This window comes from Heteronotia binoei, chromosome 8 (genome assembly GCF_032191835.1).
Source record: "Heteronotia binoei isolate CCM8104 ecotype False Entrance Well chromosome 8, APGP_CSIRO_Hbin_v1, whole genome shotgun sequence".
Classification (NCBI taxonomy): domain Eukaryota; kingdom Metazoa; phylum Chordata; class Lepidosauria; order Squamata; family Gekkonidae; genus Heteronotia; species Heteronotia binoei.
The window spans coordinates 111,402,344-111,409,267 of record NC_083230.1 but is presented as its reverse complement, the minus strand read 5'-3'; positions in this window follow the sequence as shown (position 1 = coordinate 111,409,267).

Here is a 6,924-nt window from a genome sequence, read left to right as displayed (position 1 = left end):
AATGCCAGGTGGCAGAGATAGAAACTTTATAAAGGATACAAACACAAAGATTTTTAAAAGCTTAAAATCAAACAGGCTTAAAACATGAGCACTAATTGGCCTTAAAAGGCGCTTTCTTTGCATCTCTCTTGTGCAATCCATTGAACTGGACAAAGGAAGCTTTGGCCCTTCCTTCCTTCCCCAGGAGACCAGGAGGGGGAGGAACCTCAGCCAATAGAAGGAAGAGCAGCTCAGCTCAGTAACTCTGCTGCACGATTGAGAGAACCTGGCAAACTATTCCTCCCCTTCTTCCTCCCTGAGGAGCCTCAGCCAATGGGAGGAAAAATAGAGGCTTTGCTCTGTAGCTCCTGTGGCAATTGAGTAAGCCTGGCAAAGCAAGCTGTGATGCAGAAGGAAGCAGACAACAGCCAGTTGCTCAGAGGCCTGATAGGAGCCCTCCAGGGACCTGATTTGGCCCCTGAACCACCTGTTTGACACCCCTGTTCAACAGAAATGCTTTCTGGGCCACTAGGATCACACCCCAGTACAGACTTCTGTTCCTTTTCCCACCCAGGTTGCCTAACTCCCTTTGCACAGCTCCACTGTGCTGCTGCAAGGGACCGTGACTTGCATAATACTGATTTCCTTCTACCCAGTCCTAAGAGGGGCTGTTTTGGGGTAGCCCTTTAAAGCCCTGGAACCAACATACCTTCAGGACTGTCTTCTCCCATATATGCCTACCCACATACTCCAGTCATCTTCAGAGGCCCTGCTTCGGTTGCTGCAATCTGAGACAAAATCAGTGACAACAGGGGTGGTGCCAAAACTTTGGAACTGCATCCCCCAGGGAGATTCCTCTTATGTCCCTCCTCTCGGCAGGGCTGGATTAACAATTAGGCGAAGTAGGCACTGGCCTATGGGCCCCTATGCCTTTAGGAGCCTCGGGCCAGCTCCCCCCGTTTCCCCGCTGCTTGCAGCCCTTCCAGCCTACACACACAGCCAGCAAACTGAGCTGCTCTTTGCCCAGCTTGCCTGGTGCGGCTGCTGCTGGCGTCGTTGCCAAGTTTGCCTCTCTCTGCCTCTCCCCCGCAGCTTTGTCAAAGGGGCTTTTGAGAAGGTGCCTGCAGGCTGCAGCGGGGGCCATAGGCGGTGGGGCACGCACTCCAACGTGGAGATAATTTGCAAGGCCCCCCCCCCCCCCAAGATTTTGACTGCCTAGGGGCCTCCACAGGGTTTAATCCAGCCCTTTTTCTTGGTGGCTTCACCAACAGGTGAAGACTTGGTTTTCGTTCAGCATACTCCTGGTAACACTTACTGGTCCTCCTCCCCCCCCCCCCCCGGGCTCCCATGTGTTTTCAGTGAAATTTTAATATTTTAATGTTGCTTTTAATTGTTCCGTAAGAGCCCCGAGGCGCAGAGTGGTAAAGCTGCAGTGCTGCAGTCGGAGCCCTCTGCTCACGACCCCTGAGTTCGATCCCAGCGAAAAAGCTGGTTCAGGTAGCCTGCTCGAGGTTGACTGGGCCTTCCATCCTTCCGAGGTCAGTCAAATGAGTACTCAGCTTGCTGGGGGGAAAGTGTAGATGACAGGGGAGGGCAACGGCAAACCACCCCATAAAAAGTGTGCCGTGGGGGGGCGGAGCGTCGCCGAACAATGGTGGACGCGTTTTAGATCGGCTCCTCTCCCATACCAACGAAAACCCGGCCCTACTGCTAAGTCGCAGACAGAAAGATCAGTCCCAAATGGGAAAATTGCTGAAATCAAAAGTGAAGGCTAAGGAAACGCCAAAATCTGAAGTGAAGGTTGTTCCAGAGACTTCTCCATCGGTAAGATCCTTTTTTTCACCAAATTCCTCTCCGGGGCGGGAAGACTCTTCAGTCTTAACAACTACAATGGCTACGGGACAAAACCCTCCCAAGAACGACCAGCTGAGTAACGAAGAGGCCCCCATAACAAAAAAGGACATGTTGCAATTAAAAGAGGACATTCATGCCTTTTTTAAAGAGTCAGTAGACAGCCTGCTGGCCCCTGTAAATAAAAAAATGGAGGAAATGGCGAGCGAACTAGAAGTAACCGCCAATATAGCAGAGCGCACGGCAGAAGCCTCACTGGCGATGCAGTCAGAAATAAAACAGATAAAAGCCAAAGAAGCATTACTTACCACCAGAATTATAACATTGGAAAACCGTTGGAGAGCCCTCAATTTGAAATTTAGAGGGATTAATGAGGGGGCTGAAGAAAATATAGGCATTGAACCCTTTATTACAAAATGGCTGACGAAGGTATTGGCTCCAGAAAGCGTCTCAGTTCCCATAATTACTAAAGCCATGCGTCTGGGACCGTTGGCCTCAGCGCGGAAAGGGAAGCCACGGGATATTTTAGTCCAGTTTGTGCATTCCACAACAAGAGCCAGAATACTCCAAGAAGCCAGGAAAAAAAGTGCCTTAAATCATGACGGACATAGAGTACTGGTGCTGCTGGATCTACCAGCGGAAGCCTTAGAAAAGAGGAGAAATCTAAAATTCTTTGCAACCAAACTGTACAACGAGAACATTTGATTCCGGTGGAGCCCTATCTCTGACATTATAGTTTACAAAGGAGGTGCTCTCCTTAAAGCATCAGACATAAAGACGGGAAAGCTGCTCTTGAACAACTTGAACATTAAACTATCACAAAGGGAAGAGAAAGAACTGTATCCCTTTCCCCCGGGACTAGAAGAAGATGAAGAACAAACCCCTACTGCCACATGAATTAATAATAAGCCGATGAAATACTGAAGTGTAAGAAAGAAGAAAATAGAATAAAAAAGAAAGACAAAAGGACACTAGTAATTTCCACTGGATTTAAGGTGTATTATATAATTCATAAGTATGGTTTATAAGTTTTACCCTCAGAAGTAATAACACACAAAACCACTAGAGGGCAGTGCAGTCTGGATAAATTGCATAGAGTTCATATGAGTGAACTAACTGATATATTGTAGAGTCTTAGCAAATTTAACTACTATTCTGTATAAACTTCATTTTGTGGATTACAGGTAATTAGTAATAATAATAGGGGGGGGGAAACAATTTACGTTTAAATGTTTCCATGTTATGTTAGTCTGAATTGTGGAATATAAGACAGTCTGCTTAAAGCTTAACAGGTGGGAGGGAGGGAACTTGTTGATTTGTACTGTTACATATAGAAGAGTGTTGTGATATATGAACAACGCCCCCAAGTGATGGGAGTAGAATTATTTAGTCTTTTCAGATAAGAAAGCATTGTAATAGCTTTCTTTGCTCGGGTTGGTATCCTTTAGGGGAGGAGTTTCTGAAAAGCTTCCCTAATTAGGAAATTTAGCTTAAAGTTTTTTTAAGTTAGGTTGTATTTTGAGAAGTGGTGTGACGTTATAACACCACCGAGTTTTTTATTATTTTTCTTTTTCTTCTTTTTTTCCCTGTTTTTATTATTCTGGTTCAGAGATGACACGCTCATATAAGCTCCTCAGTTGGAATTGCAGAGGCCTCAATAATATTGTAAAACGTAAAAGACTTCTTAATACTATGCAAAGGGATAGAGCAAACATTGTATGTCTACAGGAGACGCATTTAAAAAATACAAATGGAAAACTACTGTCCTCAAATTGGTTTAACCAAAGTTATTTGGCAGCAGGAACATCAAAATCAAGAGGAGTAGCAATTTTGGTATCAAAATCAGTACCCTTCCACTGCCAAAAAATAAAAACTGACCCTAGAGGTCACTATATTTTTATTAGAGGAGATTTGGACGGCCAGCCAATAACAATAGCATCTCTGTATGCCCCAAATGTAAATCAAAAAGAGTTTCTGGAGACTACTCTTCAACTACTGTCTGAATTCCAGATAGGGGAAACAATAATTGGCGCTGATCTAAATTACATATTGGACCCAAAGTTAGACAGGACATATAAACCAGGGAAAAAAGTATTGAAATCAACAGGCTTATTGAATATATTAGATACATTTAATTTGGTGGACATATGGCGTTCATTAAACCCTGGAGTAAAACAATACACCTATTATTCTAATGTACACCAAATTCATACAAGAATTGATTATCTCTTAGTGAGTAAAAAAATAGTTAATCAAATTCAAGAAGCAGACATAGGCCCACGGACAATTTCAGATCACTCCTGGGTTATGGGGACACTTTCTACCCAGAATGAAGACAAACAAGGCTATCATTGGAAACTCAATAAATTACTGCTACAAGACGAATCGATCTGTAAAAAACTTACTGCAGCAATAAAGGAATATTTTAAATTTAATAATACTAAAGATGTAACACAACGAACGTTATGGGATGCATTTAAGGCAGTTATTAGAGGGCATTTAATTGCAATAGCATCTACATATAAAAAGAAAAGACAATCACTAATTCTAGAACTTACAAATAGTATTAAACTTAAGGAACTGCAGTACGCTAAAAAAGGTGGGAAAAAATTACTAAGGACATTAGAACAGGAACGTAAAAAGTTGGACCTTTTGGAAACATCTCAGATACAAAAAAACCTGTTGATACTTAATCAAAAATATTTTACCAAAACACCAAAGTCGATAAAATTACTTAAACAAAGGACCACACAAAGAAAAGCATCCCACCTTATCCACAACATGCGAAATCATCAAGGATCTTTAGTTACTAAATCAAGTGAAATAATCCAAATATTCCATAAATTCTATCAGCAACTATATGAATCAGAGAGCCCAGAGCCCAGTAAAATCAAAGAATACCTCACCTCTATAAATTATAACATTAAAATATCTCCGGAACACAAGGCGTATTTGGAACAAGATATAACCCCAGTCGAATTATCTGAAACCTTAAAACATATCAAAAATAACAAAGCCCCAGGTAGGGATGGTATCCCTATAGAATTTTATAAGACATTTGAGCATGTGCTGGTGGACCCACTGGTGCAGACCTGTAACTCGGTCATGCACACGGGAGTTATGCCTGCCACGTGGTCTGAAGCCAGAATTACAGTAATTCCCAAACCTGGAAAAGACAAACAAAACCCTGCTTCTTTTAGACCTATTTCTGTGTTAAACAACGATTTTAAAATCTTTTCTGCTTTGATGGCCAATAGAATGAATAAAATTATTACAGAATATATACATAGTGATCAATCAGGTTTTATTCCCACAAGAACGTTAACGGACAATATCCGTAAAACATTGGACTTAATATTTCTGGGGAAACAAAGAAAGGAAGAATCAATCCTTTTGGCCATTGATGCAGAGAAGGCCTTTGATAGGGTGGAGGTCCCTTATCTACTCACTTTATTACAGTTTATGGGGTTTGGCCAAAAATTTTTATCCTCCATTGAAGCATTATATGCTAAACCAACAGCACAAATCTATATCAATAATTATAGATCTGAGGATTTTGACCTGCACAGGGGTACGAGACAGGGATGCCCCCTGTCCCCTATCCTATTTGCACTTTCTATAGAACCGCTAGCCTTTGCGGTACGTAATGAGACATCGATAACTGGCATCTCTGTTGGGAAAGAGGAATATAAATTAAGTTTGTTTGCAGATGACGCTGTATTTTATCTCACAACCCCCTTCCAGTCTATTTCATCATTATTACATCACATTCAAAAATTTAGTGAGATATCAGGTTTCAAGATAAATTATACAAAATCCGAATTATACCCTATTGTTTTGTCCCCTAAAACCAAATTAAATTTATTAAACGCCTTTCCTTTTAAGTGGGTCCAAAAATCTATTCGACACTTGGGTATACAAATACCATTAAATTTACAGGACCTTTATGCTGTCAATTACAAATCAATGGATAGTACCATCAAAACACAAATAGAGCAGTGGAACAAATTAAACTTAACCTTGTTAGAAAAAATCGACATGATTAAAACTTTTGTTCTCCCTAAATACCTGTTTTTATTTTATAACCTACCTTGCTATATTTCATCTAAGGAATTTGGAGACAGACAAAAGTTTATTTCTAAATTTTTATGGTCAAATAAAAAACCAAGATTTCAGTTTAAGTTAATGACAAGGCCAGTGAAACAGGGGGGGGTTGGGTTTACCTAATTTAGAAGCATATTATTTAGCAGCAAATTTAAAAAACATACTATTGTATGCAATAAAAGATTGTGAGAAACCTTGGGTAAAAATTGAGGCATCTTATTTAGTGGATGACCATTTATGGGAAGCAATCTGGAACACTCCAAAGGATAGACACTTTACAGTAGAAGATAACCCTTTTCTGTCTCTAACTTTAAAACTTTGGGATAAACACAAAAAAACCTTCATTCCATCCACATCGCCGATGGCAAGCTTCTTGGGACAAGCATGGTTCAAACCAGGTCGTGCACCCAGAGACTTTAGAATTTGGAGAGAGACGGGTATATATCAATTTCGAAATATTATTAAGAATGGACAAATGCTTACTAAAACACAATTGGAAACTCAATATAAAATATCAATCCCATGGTTTCAGTATCAACAAATATATTTTATTTTACATAACCCCAAAATTGTAGAAATGATTGATAGGCCGTTAACAACTTTTGAAAATTTATTGAAAAAGAATTCAGAACAAACTAAAACATTGACGTCAACTATTTATAACCTAATTAATGTTAAAGATGGGTCCGAAGTTACAACCCAACAGAAAGCCTGGGAGAAAGACTGTGGTATGTCCTTGTCATTGGAACAATGGCAATCCATTTGGGAATCTCCACTTTACTCCACCTATTCGTTAAATTTGAAACTCCAAAATTACAAACTTTTTTCAAGGTGGTATTTGACACCTAAAAAACTTTTTTTAGCTCATATAAAACCAACTTCCGAATGTTGGAAGAACTGTAAGCAAGAAGGGTCGTTTTTACACTGTTGGTGGCTATGCCCAGAAATTAACAAATTTTGGAAAGAAATTAAACATATAATAGATATCAT